Source organism: Saccoglossus kowalevskii, chromosome 6 (genome assembly GCF_978046115.1).
Source record: "Saccoglossus kowalevskii chromosome 6, keSacKowa6.1, whole genome shotgun sequence".
NCBI classification, from domain to species: domain Eukaryota; kingdom Metazoa; phylum Hemichordata; class Enteropneusta; family Harrimaniidae; genus Saccoglossus; species Saccoglossus kowalevskii.
This window is the reverse complement of record NC_140646.1, coordinates 2,362,437-2,380,726: the sequence shown is the minus strand read 5'-3', so window position 1 is coordinate 2,380,726 and position 18,290 is coordinate 2,362,437. Positions and strand designations below refer to the sequence as shown.

At 34.0% G+C, this 18,290-nt stretch overlaps 1 long non-coding RNA gene across 1 annotated transcript; it reads right to left on the bottom strand.

Moving 5' to 3' along the window:
- Nucleotides 1–6,118: 6,118 nt before the first annotated feature.
- Nucleotides 6,119–7,380, bottom strand: LOC146741466 (uncharacterized). Its single transcript, XR_014929761.1, has 2 exons — nt 6,863–7,380; nt 6,119–6,383 (listed from the first exon to the last, which is right to left on the bottom strand). It is a non-coding gene; the product is annotated as an uncharacterized LOC146741466 (long non-coding RNA).
- Nucleotides 7,381–18,290: the final 10,910 nt, after the last annotated feature.

Here is an 18,290-nt window from a genome sequence, read left to right as displayed (position 1 = left end):
TTGTTGGAAAAAGTATTTATGACTAGTTTGTTGTTGGGAAAACTATTTATGACTAGTTAGTTGTTGGAAAAAGTATATATGAATAGTTAGTTGTTAGCAAAACTATTTATGACTAATTAGTTGTTGGAAAAAGTATCTATGACTAGTTTGTTGTTGGCAAAACTATTTATGACTAGTTAGTTGTCAGCAAAACTATTTATGACTAGTTCGTTGTTGGCAAAACTATTTATGACTAGTTAGTTGTTGGCAAAACTATTTATGACTAGTTAGTTGTTGGCAAAACTATTTATGACTAGTTAGTTGTTGGCAAAACTATTTATGACTAGTTAGTTGTTGGCAAAACTATTTATGACTAGTTAGTTGTTAGAAAAAATATTTATGACTAGTTAGTTGTTGGCAAAACTATTTATGACTAGTTAGTTGTTGGCAAAACTATTTATGACTAGTTAGTTGTTGGCAAAACTATTTATGACTAGTTAGTTGTTAGAAAAACTATTTATGACTAGCTAGTTGTTAGAAAAACTATTTATGACTAGTTAGTTGTTGGAAAATCTATTTATGACATGTGAAATGCAATTATATTGTAAAAATGTAAAAATAAATTGATGAAAGGTTACTTCAAATGAATGACAATGAGCAATCTAAAACAAGGTCTGGGGTACTCAAACTTTCCACGGAAACAGTGATTTTCCCCATATTATTAAATCCAATTCTGGTGACCATTTTGAATTGACAATTGGTCAAAATACACACAATAGAGAAAACTGCTTTTGATACTTTTGTCTTTGACTTTCAAATAATTTAACACAGAATAAATGAATAAATTTCACATTTTCAGAAAATTTATTTCTCAAAATTGATTATTTTGTGTCGATATCTGTAAATTGAATATATATTCAAGATGCCCCAAGTAATATTTTTCTTGACATAATTAACATTATCATGCCCTAGGTTGCCTAGCAACTAGAGATTCTGAAAATGGTTTCTCTTTTAGTATTGTTCACAAAAGAATTCCTCTGTTCCAACCTATGAAGTCTGTGATGACAAGAATGTATTGTAAGTCCAAGCCCAACCATAACAAAACTAGATCAAATAATCAATGTACTAAGCATCTAGATAAATCTGGTCAAGATAATTTTGTTATAAGAAAGGGAAGTGTGACACTCACATTGTGTGATGAATAAAGTGAGTATTCTGATGAATTTTAGTAAAAATCAAAATGATTTTTGTTCAGCGTTCTATTCATATTACCAGTAGTCTTACATAATTCAAATGTCATTAGTTTTTCATATTTATGTCCATTAGAATTCATCATAAAAGATTCCAATGGAGCATTCAAGACTATCTAAACTAGATTCCTGCAGCAATTGTCGATAGTTGAGAACTTAATGAAACTCTTAGAATATTGCACCCTGGGATATCATAGAGATATATATATATATCACTAAATATTATTTTGTTGTCGTTGGAGGTCTACCTTTTAATAGGTAGAACTAATCTCACGACGGTCTAAGCGAACCATGTATTAAGGTAGACCAAACCAAACACCCAAACTTAACCCAGTGTAAACCTAAACAACATGTAAACCAAGCCAAGTGGAAACCAAACCCAGGGTAAACCAAACCCAGAGGAAACCAAACCCTATGTGAACCAAACCCATGTGAGAATCACACCCAGTGGAAACCAAAGTCAGTGGAAACCAAACCCAGTGTACACCAAACCCAGCGGAAACCAAACCCAGTGTAAACAAAACCCAGGGTAAACCAAACCCAGCGGAAACCAAACCCAATGTGAACCAAACCCAGTGGAAACATAACCCAGGGTAGATAATACCCATTTTAAACCTAACCCGGTTTAACCCAAATCCAGTGTAAATCAAACCCTGTGTTCACCAAACCCAGTGTAAACCAAATCCAGAGTAAACCAAACCCTGTGTACTTCAAACCCAGTGTAAACCAAACCCAGTGGAAACATAACCCAGGGTAGATAATACCCATTTTAAACCTAACCCGGTTTAACCCAAATCCAGTGTAAATCAAACCCTGTGTTCACCAAACCCAGTGTAAACCAAATCCTGTGTAAACCAAACCCTGTGTACTTCAAACCCAGTGTAAACCAAACCTTGTGTAAACCAAACCCTGTGTAAACCAAACCCAGTGTAAACCAAACCCTGTGTAAACCAAACCCAGTGTAAACCAAACTCAGTATAACCAAACCTAGTGTAACCAAACCCTGTGTATACCAAACCCAGTGTAAACCAAACCCAGTGGAAACATAACCCAGGGTAGATAATACCCAGTTTAAACCTAACCCAGTTTAACCCAAATCCAGTGTAAATCAAACCCTGTGTTCACCAAACCCAGTGTATACCAAACTATGTGTAAACCAAACCCTGTGTGAACTAAACCCAGTGTAAACCAAATCCTGTGTAAACCAAACCCTGTGTACTTCAAACCCAGTGTAAACCAAACCCAGTATAAACCAAACCAAGTATAACCAAACCTAATGTAACCAAACCCTGTGTATACCAAACCCAGCGTAAACTAAACCCTATGTAAACTAAACCCTGTGTAAACCAAACCCAGTATAAACTAAACATTGGGTACACAAAACCCAGTGTATACCAAACCCAGTGTAAACCAAACCCTGTGAAAACCAAACACAGTGTATACCAAACCCAGTGTAAACCAAACCATGTGTAAACCAAACCCAGTATAAACAAAACCCTGTGTAAACAAAACCCTGTGCACACCAAACCCTGTGTAAACCAAACCCAATGTAAACCAAACCCTGTATAAACCAAACCCTGTATAAACCAAACTCAGTGTATACCAAACCATGTGTAAACCAAACCCAGTGTAGACCAAAACCATTTGTACACCAAACCCTGTGTAAACCAAACCCAGTGTAAACCAAACCCAGTGTATACCAAACTATGTGTAAACCAAACCCTGTGTGAACTAAACCCAGTGTAAACCAAACCCAGTGTCTACCAAACCCTGTATAAACCAAACCCTGTGTGAACCAATCCCAGTGTAAACCAAACCCAGTGTATACCAAACCCAGTGTATACCAAACCCAGTGTATACCAAACCATGTGTAAAACAAACCAAGTGTACACCAAACCATGTGTAAAACAAACCAAGTGTATACCAAACCATGTGTAAACCAAACCCAGTGTATACCAAACCATGTGTAAACCAAACCCAGTGTATACCAAACCCTGTGTAAACCAAACCCAGTGTATACCAAACCCTGTGTAAACCCAACCCAATGTATATCAAACCCTGTGTAAACCAAACCCAGTGTATACCAAACCATGTGTAAAACAAACCAAGTGTATACCAAACCATGTGTAAACCAAACCCTGTGTGAACTAAACCCAGTGTAAACCAAACCCAGTGTAAACCAAACCCAGTGTATACCAAACCCAGTGTAAACCAAACCATGTGTAAACCAAACCCAGTGTAAACCAAACCCTGTGTAAACCAAACCCTGTGTGAACCAAACCCTGTGTAAACCAAACCCAGTGTAAACCAAACCCTTTGTACACCAAACCCTGTGTAAACCAAACGCAGTGTAAACCAAACCCTTTGTACACTAAACCCTGTGTAAACCAAACCCAGTGTAAACCGATCCCAGTGTAAACCAAACCCAGTGTAGATCAAACCCTGTGTAAACCAAACCCAGTGTAGACCAAACCCAGTGTAAACCAAACCCTGTGTAAACCAAACCCAGTGTATACCAAACCATGTGTAAACCAAACCCAGTGTATACCAAACCATGTGTAAACCAAATCCTGTGTGAACTAAACCCAGTGTAAACCAAACCCAGTGTATACCAAACCCTGTGTAAACCAATCCCAGTGTAAACCAAACCCAGTGTAAACCAAACCCTGTGTAAACCAAACCCTGTGTGAACCAAACCCTGTGTAAACCAAACCCAGTGTAAACCAAACCCTTTGTACACCAAACCCTGTGTAAACCAAACGCAGTGTAAACGAAACACTTTGTACACTAAACCCTGTGTAAACCAAACCCAGTGTAAACCAAACCCAGTGTAGATCAAACTCTGTATGAACCAAACCCAGTGTAGACCAAACCCAGTGTAGACCAAACCCAGTGTAGACCAAACCCAGTGTAGACCAAACCCAGTGTAAACCAAACCCAGTGTAAACCAAACCCAGTGTAAACCAAACCCTGTATAAACCAAACCCAGTGTAACTGAAAGCTCGTCACACTGGGTTATTGATAGATACTAGTCGAAACTTCCTGATATAGCTTATTTTAATCTGTTTCTATATATTGTTTATATTGTTGTCTTCATTCAATTCCAATGCCAATTTGACACTACTATAATAGTAAGGTTAGTACAAAAATATAGCAAAGTATATACACAGACATCATCTTCATGGTATTCCTGTGGTAGCCTCATAACATAGTCTGGACACTTAATGTGACAATTATCTTGCATTCCTCAAACCAATGTAGGAAGGATGTTATTTTAGCCATCAATGCTGTAATCAGAAAAACTGTCAAATACCGGTAATATAGTCTGGTCAACGTTAAAATGTTCAGGCTTAAAGCATATTTTACAATGAGCAATTTTCAGCATTTTCTCCAACAATAAGGATATTTCTTTTATAATGGTGAAATAAAAATCTGTAATTTTAAACCCACTGCTTTTCAAGTATTATAATAAATTTGCATATTTGTACAAATGCTGGGAGAGCGCATTCCTGAACACTATAAGTTGGAAACTGTTTGTCAAGTAAATAGCAACGTTATGCATATATAGGAGACAGCTTTCCACCATTGCACTGCATGGTTAATAGTACTCAAAGGATCAGATTACTGCAGCCTTGCTCACAAAATAAAAATATAACTGAAAACAACCAACAGTTTAACAGTGTAAAAACACAAACAATGATTTCCCATGATTCCCTGGTGCAGTCCCCAGGGTGTTCGCCTTTAAAGGTGAGACCATTAAAGGCAAAGTAATTCCTATTGTAGCTGTTTTGAATTTTGTCTTTTATTTTTGAACGAAATTAATATCCTAAAAGTGTAAACCATATCTGACAATTGAATAGAAGCAAAGTGAAGTGATGTCAGTTTTAATAGAAAACAGAAGTAAAAAACATGAGATTATGATATTTATTATTTTACAGACCAATCTTAAATAACAATAACTTGTGTTTAATAACAAAATATCTAGTAAACCAAAAGTTTAACTAATTTTTCATTAGTTGCTAAAATAACTTTTTGTTTTTGACACTCAAGGCTACTCATTGTAAACATGTTATATGCGCAGTGGTTTTTTAATTCCCTTTTTTGAGATTTTCAGCCATTTTAATACAATTTTATTATTTGTATTATTACTGGTAAATAAATTTTGAAATAGTTGACAATTTAGTCACCAATCTAGATCTCTACATTAACAATCCTTATGTTATTTATTTTATTGCAATGTGTCATCACAAAAATAGCTTATCAAAACACATTGGTTTATTCCAATGAGATTAGGTCCCACAAAGATTTTGTGACCCAGATTGTGTCTATAACCAGTAAATCACACCAACCAAAATTTAGTCTATTCTATTTCATATATATATATATAACAGTATTTTCTTTCAAGACAGAGAAAATAAATCATAATTGCCCAAACATTCTCTCAGTGCCTTTATAATGAGTATTGATAAAATATGAGAATAAAAATGTCTTCTATAAGACAAGCTATAGGTAAATTAAACGAACACCAGCAGTACGTACATACACATTTGTTTAGTTGACCCAGGTGACCCAACATTCTTATTACTCACTTTGTAATAGAAGTAATATCATTGTAATCATATCCTGGTTAGGCCACTAAGTTAAAGGTTTCAAGAATTCAAAAATTTCAGTTGAAATGTTAATAAATAAATAAATTATATATATATACTGGTATTAAAATTAATAGGAAAAATATGCTATCAGTAAAACAAACGCGTTCCATTCATATTCATAAATATTTATAAATTCCAATGGCAGTTGAATGCAAGCAGTCAATCAATGAGCACAGTACTCAATGACATCACTTGAAAACTTTCCAATGTTATTCAATGGACAACAAAACCCTCCCATTTCAGTTTGAATAGTGTAATTTATGACAGCTTTGAGCACTGAGAGTATATTTACACAAAAATTATACAAAACAAAACATTTGGTTGTTTTCACAATTTAAGCCAATATATCTAGCTGGTCAAATGATTATTTTATCATCAGTTTGGTTAATCACAACCTCCTCATCAGATGGTTTTAGCATGGAATTTTGATATGGTTACTTCTTTCTTCAAAATATATACCAGTAGTTCATATTTTAATAAGAAATGTCCTCCTCTTCTATATCTAGAAGATTACACACAAGACATATCTTTTATATCTATATTTACATATCTCCCCATTTCAATTCGTAAAAATTTGGTCTCTGCTGATCCATAATGTGGATTTGTTATTGTTAAGTGTTTTCCGTACACAAAGTTAGTTTTTATAAGTGTTCTGTATGAATGAATGAACTGCTGTGTGTATTTCTATAACTCAGAAAGTGAGCAATCATATCAAAAACGTTACTGTTCTGTTAACAATGTACATAATAACACTTAGTGACACCAGATACAATATGATAATATAATTACGTAGAACGCGAGATTGTAGTAGTGTTTGATATGAATTAATAAGTTCAATGAATAGGTACAGCGCAGGTCAGGTCAGGTCAGGTCAGCAGGAGACGCATCTTTGACCATCGTCGACTGTTTATTATAGCACCACCGTTATCGCAGTGTTATTTAAATGGTGAGAAAATGTGTTGTGTGTTAAACTTTACTTACGGTTTTGTATTGGAACCGTTGACAGCTTGGGCAGAAGAACAGCTGCTCCCCATCGCTCGCACGCAAGTCAATTTTCTTCACGACAGATGATAAATTACGACACTGCAGCGGACGGAGATGGTAGTTCAGTCTCGTTGCGTATATAGGCACTATATAAACACATCAACTACATAAAAGAACTGCAGTAATGTCAGTAACACAAGTATGTTTATTTTATACCTTCAAAGAATAACGTAAATATAAGCCACATCTATTGTACATATACTGTCGCCATAGCAGTGTGTCCAAACTTAGCCATATTTGACCTGTAACGGGAATCGGCTCACCGCGGCGCTGTTGTCGACCTCCAGTTGTTTCCCCGTGGCTTAGCAACTGAATCTCCGCCGTGACAAAGTGGTTCGTATCTCGCCTAATCACCCACTATTTACCGTGAGATCGTAGTAATAGCACGTTGTATCCCCACCATCACAATGTAATCCTTCGCATTACCATTTGACTGCGCAGCTTACCGCGCATCCTTGACACTGCGCAAACGTGCTGGTTTGTCAAAATGCCTATCTTACGTCAAAGACAATTCCAGCAGGTTATTTTCATAATTTATGTTAATATTTACATATTCTATGAGTTGAGTTTCTATAGAGATTGCGCTAATAATTATGCACCGCCCTCTGGTGGTATAACTTCTTAAGCAGTTTGCGGTTACTAGGAAACGGGAGCATCTATAAATGTAGAACCGCATCATTGATTAGTTCACGTGAAAACATTCGTCGTATTCATATCGATTATTTGGTTTCGTTCATTACATTTTAGTGAGGTTTGAGTCTTTTAGTTCTTAGTCTTATTGTTTAATAAACAATTCGGATCGCAAATCATTATGCGTAGTAAACGATTATTATGATAACAATAAACACATACAATATGTTGCTAGGAAACGTGTATTATTATTTGTTATATATCTGTAGCTGACGTCCAGGGCTTCCAATATTAACGTCAATAAAATAAGACTGGGATTTTGTTTTCATATATTTCTTTTTAGTTTATTTTTTATTGACGCATATTTTGTTTTTGTTTTTTAATTTGGTATTCACTAAAACCCCAAATAAAACTAATTACGATTAATGAACAACAAATAGCAAACTATTAAAAATACATAGTAAAAGCATAATACGATATATGAAATAAAAAATACACGCCACAAGAAATACAATTTTAAACAGATTGGTTATTCAACTTGAGAGTAAAATGTAATTAACAACACCAACCTTTTGATGTGCATGTATTACTTGTGATGTGTAAGTATTACTTGCGATGTGTAAGTATTACTTGGGATGTATATGTATTACTTGTGATGTATATGTATTACTTGTGATGTGTAAGTATTACTTGGGATGTGTATGTATTACTTGGGATGCATATGTATTACTTGCGATGTGTATGTATTACTTGTGATGTGTATGTATTACTTGTGATGTGTATGTATTACTTGTGATGTGTATGTATTACTTGTATGTGTATGTATTACTTGTGATGTGTATGTATTACTTGTATGTGTATGTATTACTTGTGATGTGTATGTATTACTTGTGATGTGTATGTATTACTTGTGTATGTATTACTTGGGATGTGTATGTATTACTTGGGATGTGTATGTATTACTTGGATGTGTATGTATTACTTGTGATGTGTATGTATTACTTGTGATGTGTATGTATTACTTGTGATGTGTATGTATTACTTGTGATGTGTATGTATTACTTGGATGTGTATGTATTACTTGGGATGTGTATGTATTACTTGTGATGTGTATGTATTACTTGGGATGTGTATGTATTACTTGGGATGTGTGTGTATTACTTGGGATGTGTATGTATCACCTGGGATGTGTATGTATTACTTGGGATGTGTATGTATTACTTGGATGTGTATGTATTACTTGGATATGTATGTATTACTTGGGATGTGTATGTATTACTTGGGATGTGTGTGTATTACTTGTGATGTGTATGTATCACCTGGGATGTGTATGTATTACTTGGGATGTGCATGTATTACTTGGATGTGTATGTATTACTTGGGATGAGTATGTATTACTTGGATGTGTATGTATTACTTGTGATGTGTATGTATTACTTGGATGTGTATGTATTACTTGTGATGTGTATGTATTACTTGGATGTGTATGTATTACTTGTGATGTGTATGTATTACTTGGGATGTGCATGTATTACTTGGATGTGTATGTATTACTTGGGATGTGTATGTATTACTTGGATGTGTATGTATTACTTGTGATGTGTATGTATTACTTGGATGTGTATGTATTACTTGGGATGTGTGTGTATTACTTGTGATGTGTATGTATCACCTGGGATGTGTATGTATTACTTGGGATGTGCATGTATTACTTGGATGTGTATGTATTACTTGGGATGTGTATGTATTACTTGGATGTGTATGTATTACTTGGATGTGTATGTATTACTTGTGATGTGTATGTATTACTTGTGATGTGTATGTATTACTTGGATGTGTATGTATTACTTGTGATGTGTATGTATTACTTGGGATGTGTATGTATTACTTGGATGTGTATGTATTACTTGGATGTGTATGTATTACTTGGGATGTGTATGTATTACTTGTGATGTGTATGTATTACTTGTGTATGTATTACTTGGGATGTGCATGTATTACTTGGATGTGTATGTATTACTTGGGATGTGTATGTATTACTTGGATGTGTATGTATTACTTGTGATGTGTATGTATTACTTGGATGTGTATGTATTACTTGTGATGTGTATGTATTACTTGTGATGTGTATGTATTACTTGGGATGTGTATGTATTACTTGTGATGTGTATGTATTACTTGGGATGTGTATGTATTACTTGGGATGTGTGTGTATTACTTGGGATGTGTATGTATCACCTGGGATGTGTATGTATTACTTGGGATGTGTATGTATTACTTGGATGTGTATGTATTACTTGGATATGTATGTATTACTTGGGATGTGTATGTATTACTTGGGATGTGTGTGTATTACTTGTGATGTGTATGTATCACCTGGGATGTGTATGTATTACTTGGGATGTGCATGTATTACTTGGATGTGTATGTATTACTTGGGATGTGTATGTATTACTTGGATGTGTATGTATTACTTGTGATGTGTATGTATTACTTGGATGTGTATGTATTACTTGGGATGTGTGTGTATTACTTGTGATGTGTATGTATCACCTGGGATGTGTATGTATTACTTGGGATGTGCATGTATTACTTGGATGTGTATGTATTACTTGGGATGTGTATGTATTACTTGGATGTGTATGTATTACTTGGATGTGTATGTATTACTTGTGATGTGTATGTATTACTTGTGATGTGTATGTATTACTTGGATGTGTATGTATTACTTGTGATGTGTATGTATTACTTGGGATGTGTATGTATTACTTGGATGTGTATGTATTACTTGGATGTGTATGTATTACTTGGGATGTGTATGTATTACTTGTGATGTGTATGTATTACTTGTGTATGTATTACTTGGGATGTGTATGTATTACTAGGGATGTGTATGTATTACTTGGATGTGTATGTATTACTTGTGATGTGTATGTATTACTTGTGATGTGTATGTATTACTTGGGATGTGTATGTATTACTTGTGATGTGTATGTATTACTTGTGATGTGTATGTATTACTTGGGATGTGTATGTATTACTTGTGATGTGTATGTATTACTTGGGATGTGTATGTATTACTTGGGATGTGTGTGTATTACTTGGGATGTGTATGTATCACCTGGGATGTGTATGTATTACTTGGGATGTGTATGTATTACTTGGATGTGTATGTATTACTTGGATATGTATGTATTACTTGGGATGTGTATGTATTACTTGGGATGTGTGTGTATTACTTGTGATGTGTATGTATCACCTGGGATGTGTATGTATTACTTGGGATGTGCATGTATTACTTGGATGTGTATGTATTACTTGGGATGTGTATGTATTACTTGGATGTGTATGTATTACTTGTGATGTGTATGTATTACTTGGATGTGTATGTATTACTTGTGATGTGTATGTATTACTTGTGATGTGTATGTATTACTTGGATGTGTATGTATTACTTGTGATTTGTATGTATTACTTGGGATGTGTATGTATTACTTGGATGTGTATGTATTACTTGGGATGTGTATGTATTACTTGTGATGTGTATGTATTACTTGTGATGTGTATGTATTACTTGGGATGTGTATGTATTACTTGAGATGTGTATGTATTACTTGGGATGTGTATGTATTACTTGGGATGTATATGTATTACTTGGAATGTGTATGTATTACTTGTGATGTGTATGTATTACTTGTGATGTGTATGTATTACTTGGGATGTGTATGTATTACTTGTGATGTGTATGTATTACTTGTGATGTGTATGTATTACTTGGATGTGTATGTATTACTTGGGATGTGTATGTATTACTTGTGATGTGTATGTATTACTTGGGATGTGTATGTATTACTTGGGATGTGTGTGTATTACTTGGGATGTGTATGTATCACCTGGGATGTGTATGTATTACTTGGGATGTGTATGTATTACTTGGATGTGTATGTATTACTTGGATATGTATGTATTACTTGGGATGTGTATGTATTACTTGGGATGTGTGTGTATTACTTGTGATGTGTATGTATCACCTGGGATGTGTATGTATTACTTGGGATGTGCATGTATTACTTGGATGTGTATGTATTACTTGGGATGTGTATGTATTACTTGGATGTGTATGTATTACTTGTGATGTGTATGTATTACTTGGATGTGTATGTATTACTTGTGATGTGTATGTATTACTTGTGATGTGTATGTATTACTTGGATGTGTATGTATTACTTGTGATGTGTATGTATTACTTGGGATGTGTATGTATTACTTGGATGTGTATGTATTACTTGGATGTGTATGTATTACTTGGGATGTGTATGTATTACTTGTGATGTGTATGTATTACTTGTGTATGTATTACTTGGGATGTGTATGTATTACTAGGGATGTGTATGTATTACTTGGATGTGTATGTATTACTTGTGATGTGTATGTATTACTTGTGATGTGTATGTATTACTTGGGATGTGTATGTATTACTTGTGATGTGTATGTATTACTTGTGATGTGTATGTATTACTTGGGATGTGTATGTATTACTTGTGATGTGTATGTATTACTTGGGATGTGTATGTATTACTTGGGATGTGTGTGTATTACTTGGGATGTGTATGTATCACCTGGGATGTGTATGTATTACTTGGGATGTGTATGTATTACTTGGATGTGTATGTATTACTTGGATATGTATGTATTACTTGGGATGTGTATGTATTACTTGGGATGTGTGTGTATTACTTGTGATGTGTATGTATCACCTGGGATGTGTATGTATTACTTGGGATGTGCATGTATTACTTGGATGTGTATGTATTACTTGGGATGTGTATGTATTACTTGGATGTGTATGTATTACTTGTGATGTGTATGTATTACTTGGATGTGTATGTATTACTTGTGATGTGTATGTATTACTTGTGATGTGTATGTATTACTTGGATGTGTATGTATTACTTGTGATTTGTATGTATTACTTGGGATGTGTATGTATTACTTGGATGTGTATGTATTACTTGGGATGTGTATGTATTACTTGTGATGTGTATGTATTACTTGTGATGTGTATGTATTACTTGGGATGTGTATGTATTACTTGAGATGTGTATGTATTACTTGGGATGTGTATGTATTACTTGGGATGTATATGTATTACTTGGAATGTGTATGTATTACTTGGATGTGTATGTATTACTTGGATATGTATGTATTACTTGGGATGTGTATGTATTACTTGGGATGTGTGTGTATTACTTGTGATGTGTATGTATCACCTGGGATGTGTATGTATTACTTGGGATGTGCATGTATTACTTGGATGTGTATGTATTACTTGGGATGTGTATGTATTACTTGGATGTGTATGTATTACTTGGGATGTGTATGTATTACTTGTGATGTGTATGTATTACTTGGATGTGTATGTATTACTTGTGATGTGTATGTATTACTTGTGATGTGTATGTATTACTTGGATGTGTATGTATCACCTGGGATGTGTATGTATTACTTGGGATGTGTATGTATTACATGTGATGTGTATGTATTACTTGGGATGTGTATGTATTACTTGGGATGTATATGTATTACTTGGGATGTGTATGTATTACATGTGATGTGTATGTATTACTTGTGATGTGTATGTATTACTTGGATGTGTATGTATCACCTGGGATGTGTATGTATTACTTGTGATGTGTATGTATTACTTGGATGTGTATGTATTACTTGGGATGTGTATGTATTACTTGTGATGTGTATGTATTACTTGGGATGTGTATTTATTACATGTGATGTGTATGTATTACATGTGATGTGTATGTATTACTTGGGATGTGTATGTATTACTTGGGATGTGTATGTATTACTTGAGATGTGTATGTATTACTTGAGATGTGTATGTATTACTTGGGATGTATATGTATTACTTGGGATGTATATGTATTACTTGGGATATATATGTATTACTTGGGATGTGTATGTATTACTTGTGATGTGTATGTATTACTTGGATGTGTATGTATTACTTGGATATGTATGTATTACTTGGGATGTGTATGTATTACTTGGATATGTATGTCTTACTTAGATGTGTATGTATTACTTGGGATGTGTATGTGATACTTGGGATGTGTATGTATTACTTGTGATGTGTATGTATTACTTGGATGTGTATGTATTACTTGGGATGTGTATGTATTACATGTGATGTGTATGTATTACTTGTGATGTGTATGTATTACTTGTGATGTGTATGTATTACTTGGGATGTGTATGTATTACATGTGATGTGTATGTATTACTTGGATATGTATGTATTACTTGGGATGTGTATGTATTACTTGGGATATTAAATAATAATATTAATGATATATATTATGTATTCCACTCCAGAAAGACAAGTGGAGACAAATTACATCACAATGAAATTGTACATAATCATAATTTATTTATTTATTTATTTATTTATTTATTTATTTATTTATTTATTTATTTATTTATTTATTTATTTATTTATTTATTTATTTATTTATTTATTTATTTATTTATTTATTTATTTATTTATTTATTTATTTATTTTATTTTATTTTATTTTATTTTATTTTATTTTATAGGTCTCCATGTACGTTGCCATTCTTTCGAAATCTCAAGGCAGTTGAACCGAATTGAAAATTAGTACTGCACGTGGTCACCAACATTTAACGTATTTGACAATGAAACACAGGCAATTTAAAATGCTACGTTTAGTACTAAAACAAATCATTTTGACATTTTGCAAGATTTAAACTGATATGACATATGTAACACCAAATTAAAACACATCGGATATATTCTTAAAGACTAGTCGGAGCCTGGAGGTAAACATCTATTTTTATCCCCATAGTCAGGGCGAGTATGAATTGATTTGAATGTCTTAGAGTAAGCCTAAATCATTGGTACATTTACATAATTTCGTATCTGGGTAGGTCATTTACATGCATACAAAACAGTATTTATTTTTATTTATTTATTGACACAAAACTGACTTTGGATAGTACAGCAGTCATGGTCACTGAAGCTGCAAGATTAAAAAAATAATGCAAGATAAAAAGTGGACACAAATTACAAAGATACATTAACCACCGTCCCTCAATTACAAGATTTGTATAATATGGGATATATCCGACTTTTTGATAGTTTCGGCTTAATATTTATAAGGTATGTACATTACGGTCAAACAACTTGATCAATATTGAGATAGATCGGAACACAATATCGTAATAATGTCGGAATAACGTAACGCCCTGTCACACACTTATCGGACGTATTATTACCAAGACATTTATAATTATAAATATTAAACTCATATTGTACTTTACACGATATTCGCCGTACTTTACATGTGCTGACAAAAATCAGCAATTACAGTGACTATTAACGCAAGTAACTACAGTCGACGCGTCTGGTCGATTTCTCATGGCCGAAACCTCCCACTGGCTGACTTCTCCCACTTTTAACGAGCCGATTTCTTCTACTGGCTGACATCTTCTCTTACCTTATTATATCGGCCATGTATAGCACTCAAAGTTTCACGAAAACTTGTTTATATTAGATTCAATAATAAAACAATACGGAATGTAAACCTCAATGTTTTATTTATGTGATTGATAAAGGAATTATTTTCAGAGTTCTGTTGTCCAGTTCTGGTGTTTTGAAATGGATGAGGGAGGTTTCAACATAGTTTGCAAACAATTATATGATTATCTGTATATGGGTTTCTGTATCACTGCACTATTGGTAAATATCATTAATATTTTACTATAGGCACAACAAAAACATTCACTTCATTTTTATAAATAAACGAGGTTTCTATTGGCCGATGAAATAACATGATTTTTTTAAATGACGTCATTTTACACTACTCACAGAATGGCTGGGTCGATTCAACTACTTAACTCATAAATATTTATTAAAATGAAGTGAATGAATATTTGATTAGGTATCTGTTCAAACCTTCTCTACGAATACATGGAGGCAGTAAGCTGGGGCATTATACCTTGACAATTCAAGGTGGTTTGTTATAACGACAGTAGTCGATTACACCGTTTTTTCAATACACTAGCAAAATTAAAACACATTTTTGCATCTGTGTTTGTAACGAGCCGTTGTTGCCAAATGTTACGTAACATGCCAGAAGTCACTCCTGTTGGCACTTAGTAAGACTGCCCTCCAAACAGCACTGCCATGGTCATGTGACAAACTTCGAGTCGTACGTCTAATCTCGTAACTCCCCCGTAGCTAATTCATTTATCGAGGCTAAACCCACTCTCGTTTCTTTGTTTTTCTGTCCACTGTAAACTACAACGGTTATATGGTACAATGTAAATCTAGCATTAAGTTTTCAAGCATTATTATTATTATTATTATTATTATTATTATTATTATTATTATTATTATTATTATTATTATTATTATTATTATTATTATTATTATTATTATTATTATGCACAATGTAAACTACAAGCGGGTGTGGTTTTGTACGTGAGAGTTGTTCCAAAACTATTGGGCACGGTTAAAAACCTCGGGCACTTTCACAATGAATTGGCAAAAACCCCTTAAATAAAACGATAAGGATCCATCCACCATATACCTTACCCCGCCAACGCCTAAAATCTAGGAAGTGTTCCAATCAATATAATTCACTCCTCTAACACCTAGAATCTATGAGGTGTTCCAATCAATATAATTCACTCCACTAACACTTAGAATCTATGAAGTGTTCCAATCAATATAATTCACTCCACTAACACCTAGAATCGATGTGTTCCAAACAATATAATTCACTCCACTCACGCCTAGAATCTATGAGGTGTTCCAAACAATATAATTCACTCCACTCACGCCTAGAATCTATGAGGTGTACCAATCAATATAATTCACTCCACTAACACCTAGAATCTATGAGGTGTTCCAATCAATATAATTCACTCCACTAACGCCTAGAATCTATGAGGTGTTCCAATCAATATAATTCACTCCACTAACACCTAGAATCTATGAAGTGTTCCAATCAATATAATTCACTCCACTAACGCCTAGAATCTATGAGGTGTTCCAATCAATATAATTCACTCCACTAACGCCTAGAATCGATGTGTTCCAAACAATATAATTCACTCCACTAACGCCTAGAATCTATGAGGTGTTCCAATCAATATAATTCACTCCACTCACGCCTAGAATCTATGAAGTGTTCCAATCAATATAATTCACTCCACTAACGCCTAGAATCTATGAAGTGTTCCAATCAATATAATTCACTCCACTAATGCCTAGAATCTATGAATTGTTCCAATCAATATAATTCACTCCACTAACGCCTAGAATCTATGAAGTGTTCCAATCAATATAATTCACTCCACTAACGCCTAGAATCTATGAGGTGTTCCAATCAATATAATTCACTCCACTAACGCCTAGAATCTATGAGGTGTTCCAATCAATATAATTCACTCCACTAACACCTAGAATCTACGAGGTGTTCTAATCAATATAATTCACTCCACTAACACCTAGTATCTATGAAGTGTTCCAATCAATATAATTCACTCCACTAACACCTAGAATATATGAGGTGTTCCAATCGATATTATTCACTCCACTAACGCCTAGAATCTATGAGGTGTTCCAATCAATATAATTCACTCCACTAACACCGATAATCTATGAGGTGTTCCAATCAATATAATTCACTCCACTAATGCCTAGAATCTATGAAGTGTTCCAATCAATATAATTCACTCCACTAACGCCTAGAATCTATGAAGTGTTCCAATCAATATAATTCACTCCACTAACGCCTAGAATCTATGAAGTGTTCCAATCAATATAATTCACTCCACTAACGCCTAGAATCTATGAGGTGTTCCAATCAATATAATTCACTCCACTAACACCTAGAATCTATGAGGTGTTCCAATCAATATAATTCACTCCACTAACGCCTAGAATCTATGAGGTGTTCCAATCAATATAATTCACTCCACTAACACCTAGAATCTATGAAGTGTTCCAATCAATATAATTCACTCCACTAACGCCTAGAATCTATGAGGTGTTCCAATCAATATAATTCACTCCACTAACGCCTAGAATCGATGTGTTCCAAACAATATAATTCACTCCACTCACGCCTAGAATCTATGAGGTGTTCCAATCAATATAATTCACTCCACTCACGCCTAGAATCTATGAAGTGTTCCAATCAATATAATTCACTCCACTAACGCCTAGAATCTATGAAGTGTTCCAATCAATATAATTCACTCCACTAATGCCTAGAATCTATGAATTGTTCCAATCAATATAATTCACTCCACTAACGCCTAGAATCTATGAAGTGTTCCAATCAATATAATTCACTCCACTAACGCCTAGAATCTATGAGGTGTTCCAATCAATATAATTCACTCCACTAACGCCTAGAATCTATGAGGTGTTCCAATCAATATAATTCACTCCACTAACACCTAGAATCTACGAGGTGTTCTAATCAATATAATTCACTCCACTAACACCTAGTATCTATGAAGTGTTCCAATCAATATAATTCACTCCACTAACACCTAGAATATATGAGGTGTTCCAATCGATATTATTCACTCCACTAACGCCTAGAATCTATGAGGTGTTCCAATCAATATAATTCACTCCACTAACACCGATAATCTATGAGGTGTTCCAATCAATATAATTCACT